Here is an 8321-nt window from a genome sequence, read left to right on the forward strand (position 1 = left end):
TATTATTTGCTATTCATATATGGACGGGTGTATTATGTGCCATTCATGGGACAGGTGTATTATGTGTTATTCATGGGATGTATGTATTATGTGCTGCTATTCATGGGACTGGTGTATTATGTGACATTCATGGGACTATGCCATTCATGGGACATGTGTATTATGTGCTATACATGAGATATATGTATTATGTGCCGTTCATGGGACTTTTGTATTATGTACTATTCATGGACAGGTGTATTATGTGACATTCATGGACAGGTGTATTATGTGCTAATAATGGACAGGTGTATTATATAATATTCATGGGACAGGTGTATTGTGTACTGTTCGTGGGACAGGTGTATTATGTACTATTCATGTGACAGGCGTATTATGTACTAGTCATGGAGCAAGAGTGTTATGTGCCATTCATTTGACAGGTGTATTATGTGCCATTCATGGACAGGTGTATTATGTACCACTGTGGAACATGTGAATTATGTATCATTCAAGGTATAGGTGTATTCTGTGTCATTCATGAGGTTCTTATTTAAATTTATATAGTTTGGGTTGAAATTTTATGTCGTTGTAATATTATTGATAGAAGAAATATTTTAGACTAATTTATTTTATTAAATTTTGCCTAAAGTTTGCAAACTTATATCATACCAAAAACCTTGCACGTCAGTGTGTAGTTGTTGTAGGGTTTAACGCCATTTTTCAGCACACGGTGGAGGAAGAGCCCGGGAAAATCCCAGAAAGAACCACCGACCCACGAGAAGCTGCTGGCAAGCTTTCTCACATACCCACATTAGCCGAATCTGAGACTCGAACCCACGCAGACAGAGGTGAGATGGCAGTGATCCGTAACGGAGGGCGCTGTAAACCACTCGGCCACTCGGGGCCCCCGTCAGTGTGAAAAACTAGGTAGATGAGATTATCAATAACAGTTTATTTATTTTTGTGGTTGCACTTGGCCCTCTACTGTCCCAATTTAAAATGTTTACACGTGTATATATTTTAATTTTATTTGTGTTAATAAATAATCTCTTTAGTACTACATGTACATGTATAATGTTTATATTTGAAAGAATGTGTCGGACTGATTTTTTTCGGGAGGGGTAATATTTGCTAATGATAAATATTTTCTGCTCGTTTGATAAAATTTGTTGTTAACAAACCCCTTTTTTAATCCAAGCTGTGTTGTTTTCCACGTCAGCTCAAAAGACACCACCATTAACATAATAACGAGAGAGTTGCAGTTTGAAAATAGGTCATCACTCCGTTGTTTGTTTTTTTTTTGGAAAAGAAAATTGACGTATAACCACCTCAGTTCCAAAAACACAACCACTACCATAATAAAGAGATATGTAATTTGTTGAAAAGAAAATGGAGGTATACCATCTATGTATCAATATAAAATGAAATATAAATTTAACACAACAAAAGAAAAAACTTTTACAAGATTATTTTATACTATCAGTGACGAAACTTATACAGCTTTGTTTCTTTGAGGTGATATTTCCATTTAAATCACTATATTTGTAAAGAATAGACAAGTAAAAGTACTCGAAGGCTTTCATTACCACTTCTTTTGAAATCGTCGTCGTCATCATCATCATCATCATCTGCTTTGATCTACTTTGTCCAAAAATGGCATTGAATGTAACTTTTAATACTTTCTTAAAATATAGGTTGGCTAATAGAAGATTCCTTCCCTAATTTAGTCTAGTCCCCTCCCCCGCATTTCATCTCTGTGGCCTACAACCGCAAAACTTAATAAACTTAATACCTGATCACTAAGTGTTTGCGCCCCCCCCCCCCCTTCCCGAAAATAATAATGCGGCGCCCCTGACCACCAACCATTTTTGAAAACTAAATTCTAAAATTGTATAGTGATGAATCAATGAAGATATACCGGTAGCAGTGAGAAAAGAAATTATAGCAGAATCAACTACACTGGGCAGAGTTCACAGCATTTAAAACAAGGCATTTAACGGACAAAAGCATACAAAAGATAGCCTAATCAGTTTTAAAAATTTCCACGTTTACTTCCAGACGTTGGACCTTTTTAAACTTCTGTCTGAATGTAAAATACCTCTGCCTGATGACGATATATTAGAATCGAATGACAACAACATATACCTGTACAAGTATCAAAATTCTACCACCACGTGACAGGAGGTACATCAAGGGGGAAGAAGTACGTGATTGATATTGGTCCAGAAGAAATGTAAACTGAACGCAAAGTTTAGTTGATGTTTATTATCCGCTGACAAACATCAATATAACCATGGGCCGCGTACTGTTGAATATTTCAGAACATTGCCAGCTAATGAAATTAATTATATCTAATGAAATTAATTATATTATATTAAATTAATTAAATTAAATTAAATTAAATTAAATTAAATTATATTACAGAGAAATAAGAACCAGCAGATTGGACGCACTTCTTTATGCAGATAGCAAAAGCCTGACTGATAAGGGAATGTCAAGACTGAACCAAAAGCCTGACAGATAAGGGAATGTCAAGACTGAACCAAAAGTCTTACAGTTAAGGGAATGTCAAGACTGAACAAAAAGCCTTAAGGTACGGGAATATCTATACTGAGCCAAAAGCCTTACAGATACTGGAATCTCTGGACTGAACCAAAAGCATGACAGATAAGGGAATGTAAATACTGAACCAAAAGCCTGAGAGATACGGGAATGTCAAGACTGAACAAAAAGCATGACAGTTAAGGGAATGTCAAGACTGAACAAAAAGCTTTAAGGTACGGGAATATCTATACTGAGCCAAAAGCCTTACAGGTACAGGAATATTTAGATTGAGCTAAAAGACTTACATATATTGATTATCTAGATTGAAACAAAAGCCCTACAGGTACATGAATATATACTGAATCAAAAACGTTATAGATACGGGAATATCTAGACTAAGCCAAAAGCCTTATATATACGGGAACATTTAGATTGAAGCAAAAGCCTTACAGGTACATGAATATATACTGAATCACAAACTATACAGATACGGGAATATCTAGACTAAGCCAAAAGCCTTACATAAACGGGAATATTTAGATTAAGCCAAAAGCCTTACATATACGGGAATCTCTAGACCGAGACAAAAAGCCTTACAGATACGAGAATATCTAGACTGAGCCAAAAGCCTTACAGATACGGGAATATCTTGACTGAGTCAAAAGTTTTACATATACGGGAAAATCTAGACTGCGCTAAAAGCCTTACAGATATGAGAAAATTTATAATGAGCCAGAAGCCTAACGTGTATATGACAATCTAGACTGAGACAATAGCCTTACGGATATGGGAAAATTTAGACTGAACCAGAAGCCTTACGGGTATATGAAAATCTAGGCTGAGCCAAAAGTCTTACGGATATGAGAAAATTTAGACCGAGCCAAAAAACCTTACAGATACGGGAATATCTAGACTGAGTTTAAGTGTCAGCTCATACGTAATCTGTATATTATATGTGCATAGGTTCAAAATAACATCTATTACGCAGTCGGTATCGCGGAGTGTTAAAAAGCTGACCGAGTTTTTAAATTCTAGGACAGCTTATTATAGCTAAAGACAGAGATGAAAACACCATTCAATTTCATTGGTAAATAACAGATTCAAAGTTCAATTAAAGTGTACAGTTGGAAGCGACGGTTGTTTTCAGTTACCTAGTGACATGGTGATGATAATGGACAGTGCGGAAGGATATAACAACGTGCTACATAAATCCAGTGACCCTTTAAACTGGGGTTAAAACTAACCAAGACAGTGATTCTAAAGACGTAGTAAACAATCATCGACAGAAAGACAATACAATGTAGAGCACAAACATGAGGATAAAGTTGGTATAAACTATATACAGATAAAGGATCAAGATCACGGTGTTGTTCACAGAATGCGTGCTATCTCTATGCAATTATTCGACTTGAAAAAAGCACATGGCAATTTAGAAACGCAAAACATCAACATCGACCATATAATAAAAAATTTAAAAAAATAAACAAAAAGTTTCCTTTACTTATAGTCGCAGGACCTGGTACTGTAATCTAATGAAGGAATAATCATTAACTCATGTGATGGAATTTTTGTTACATACTAAGTTGTATTCCTCATGCCGTTGAACGTACGAGTTGTTTCCCTTTGACCGCGAATATGGCCTCGCCTTTCTTTCTTTTTTTCTTTCTTTCTTTCTCTCTTTCTTTCTTTCTTTCTTTCTTCCGCAGTAGAGTAGATTCCTTAACTGAGTGGTATGGGACCTAGAGTAATGGAATGTGGGTATCTGACGAATTCTTCGTGGTTTTGGGTCTGCAACACACGGGATTGGTATTGGTGAAGTTTTTATTGTTAAATCAATGTTTTCTGTTCAGTGCAAGTTACATGCTTACTGAAGCACAAACCTCTGTGATATTCGGGTAAAAACAAGGAATCTGCACATGTTTGATATTTTTTTTATAAAAACTAATATGATGGGTTTTCCATTGCCATTGATATAAAACTTTTCATTGTTTGCTTGAAAGAAAGTCTTTTTTAATTAAACGAACTAGTTTGTATGGAAAAAATAGTTATATATTACAACTAACTGTGAAAGGTAAATAATATAGGGTTGCATCGCGATGTTTCATAGTTGTCTCTTTTCCATGTGAAACAAGACACAAAATAATGATAGCTACCTATCCACCGATTTTTCAGAGGTGTGTGTCTCTTTTCCACGTGAAACTAGACAAAATAATATTGTTTTCAAAATTGCGAAAAATATGGAGGTAACTTGAAGATAAGATATATTTGTACACACGCAGTGTTTCACTAACGCTCTTTCACACATTTTATGTTTGCTCCATCGTCTGTGAAGATGCTGTTACAAAGAGAGCAGATAGATCGATACAGTTTTGATACCATAGACTCTTTCTGGAACATAATTGAAGACACGACTCTGGCGTTAGGACCCTTTCTAATGCTGCCAAACGTTTGGGTGGAAAAAGACGACCAATGTCCAGTGCTGTCTTCATTATGCCACACAACCTCGTAACTCTTGACTCGTTGATCTGTTCCGACTTGTGTCCACTGGGACGGATAACGATTTGAACAATATAGTTCTCAGGTGATTAATGACGAAGTATTCCATTGGGAAAGACATGATTCCTACTGATGACATTTTCAGTAATGCCAATAACGTTAGCCACAGCACTGGACATGTGTTATAAATTGCTAAAGTTCCTGCCTAAGTGTAAACGTGAACAAAAACACTCATATATTGTTTACCTGTAGGAAGACAAGATGCAGCCGTCGTCAACGTCAAGTCAGAGCCGGAGAAAACAAGAGCTTCAAAGAATAAAAGTACTACTGAGTACATGTTGATGCAGTTTGTGGATCTTACTTCCATCAAAGCTCTAAAGATTCCAAACATTTCATTGCACCGCAATTTTTTTTCCTGATTCCCTAAAATGGAGGCATAAGTTGCAGTTTTCTCGCATTGCTAAAGTAATTTAAATAAATACCTTTCCACCCCCACCCACCCCCGCAACTTTGTGCCTAATGAAAGGGCTTTTATCTGCAGAATTAACCGTTTACCACATACTACTGAGTTTATCTGGTTCCTGCTGATGTTGAAACTCTGCTATTTTTTCTTCAAAATATTAACCGATGATAGACAGCCGACAACTTCAGCTCAAATGGAAGCATTCTTCGAATTTCACGTTGTCTTTTATTCAAGGTTTTTATTCTCACACATGTCTGAAAGTAGAGTTATCCGTCAACGTGGATAGTTCTGACTTTTCTATGGACACTGTTTCAAACCCTTTATTTTTAAACGAAAATTTTAAAGAGATTAAGAAAATAAAAGTATATTTTTTACTCTTATTTTAGTTACGATGACAATGTTTAACTTTACAGGTGTGCTTCATCTCAGTGTTGTAATTTTAAACTCCATTATGTGATGTGATTTGGATTTTTAACGTAGCTTTAACAATTTTTCAGTCATATCGCTACGATGCCTGCAGTGTGGCAGTTTATAGTGATGTCTAGCACTGGGGCATCATGCCGAAGACATGTAGCATGATGTCCCACCCAGTCACATTATCCTGACACCAGGCCGACCATTCCTAACACTAACCTCTTAATGCTGAACACCAAGCGAGGCAGCTGTTAGTACCATTTTTTAAGTCTCTGGTATGACTCGGCCGTTGATCGAACCCACGACCTCCCGCATCCGAGGCGGACGCTGTAACCACTAGGCCACCAGAACGGTTAACCTCCATTATGAATATTCAGATTGTTTATTACTAGTATTAGGTATACTGTATCTCGCCTTAATACATAACATGAGGTCAAATGGTCATTAATTTGGTTGTGGTGGTGGTGCTGGTGACGTGAAGGTGGGCTGAGAAAGAGACGACATCTTGTAATACCCTATGTCCTACTCGTTTACCAATGGTATTTAAAATGTTTTGAATATTAGTGCGTTGTACAGCCAATTTATCTGTTGGTGAACATTATATTAGTACATCTGATCTAAGTACTTCCTATACACCTCTTTAAACTTTCTCGCTCTGATTATATAATTATTAAATTACATTTTTTTCTTATTCTTTGTTGTGTTGTTTATATACTGGAAAACTGCACTTCACCCACATGGCGGATTTGAAATCGTCTGTCCATCCGTGAATATCTGATAACGCGATTCAGCCAAAAATAACCAGGAGCTGAATTAGGGCTGTATGAAGGGTGTGGCAACGTTTGGATGTAATCCTTCTTCAGGATTTCTGTAATGCTGATGCGTTGTCATAGAATAGATGGATGTCACTAGTGCCATTTAACAACACATTGGAAGCATACAAATGGCCAAGTCAGACACAGGTACATGGACTACAAGTTTTTTCGCATCGAAAATAATATCTATAAAATTCTCTTGACAGTCCAAATAAGTTGAGCGATTAATGGTCTCTGCTTGTTTTCTCCAATAGCATTCAAACTTCACTGGTCACTCATTTCATATTTGACCAGTAGCTGTTTGACGACTTCAGCCCGATCAACCGTCGAGAAATGTGGGACCGATATTGAGGAATATTACAATGTACATCGTACATCTAAATCAAGTGCTCCCTTCATAGATTCTTCATCTTGCTCGCCAATCGCAGATATCTGCTTTCCAGAACGTTGGTCATTTTCCATGGTTTCGCGACCATCTTAACCGCTTAGGATATTATAGAGAACTGCATATGCAAACTTCAGCCGGACTGGTCTTAATATTCGTCAGAGGGTACCCTAAAGCAACCGGAATTTAATTTTTTTGTGTGCACAGTCGCAGAAACGTTCTCTTTCTCCGATGTCAATGACATTTTCCTATGTTGCATAAAACACATGTATCTGTAGATGTTCGGCGTGCTGCACGTGAAGCTTGCACATAATTTTTTTTATTTTTTTTGCGTTTTGTCCATAGATCGGTATTAAATTTATTAACATGTTAAAAAAATAGAAGGTTATAACACAATATTGAGAGTTATGCTCTGTTGCATTTTGAAAGTTTGGAACGGACTTTAAACCCAAAATGTCCTTATCCAAGCAGTTTCATTCGTTATCAGCTGACGCAGTACTTTATGCCTTCAAATTTGTCCAGATTTGGATTAATTTACTTGTTTTTCTTCTATCATCTTTACTCAAAACACACACACACACACACACACACACACACACACACATATATATATATATATATATATATATATATATATATATATATATATATATATATATATATATATATACGATCCTAATTTCTTCCTTCGACAACAATTCAGGCGTCTTTTTTTTTTTTGCGTCGAAGTAATTTCAACCCTATGAATACAAAAATTCCAAGTGCTGAATGATCATGACAACCGACATCGTCGATACAGATCGTTGCACGGGCTCTAATTTTTATGAAACGTATTTCTGGTTTTCCTCAAGATGCTGAAAATTAGCTGTCATTTTCCAAATTTGAAATAGCGGGTGTTGATTTCTAAATCCACAGTTTAGCTCAAACATATTTTTGGCCAAAAAAATTGTATTGGCAATGAACCTAACTTCTCAAGGTAAACTGTCCTCCAACTTCACGGTTTCTATTTCAAGGCTGGCAAATGTATATCGTTCTTCCACTTCATGTTTTGCTAGTTGAAGGCTGGGAAACATTTAAGCACGTGGTAAACTAACCAGAAATTAGTAAATACAGCAAATCTGAGAGAGAGCTTTGTAGTAGATCTCCGTCTAGAATAGCATGGTACAGAGAGAGAGAGAGAGAGAGAGAGAGAGAGAGAGAGAGAGAGAGAGAGAGATTTGTA

Source organism: Sinohyriopsis cumingii, chromosome 14 (assembly GCF_028554795.1).
Source record: "Sinohyriopsis cumingii isolate HCF-2022 chromosome 14, ASM2855479v2, whole genome shotgun sequence".
In the NCBI taxonomy this organism is placed as follows: domain Eukaryota; kingdom Metazoa; phylum Mollusca; class Bivalvia; order Unionida; family Unionidae; genus Sinohyriopsis; species Sinohyriopsis cumingii.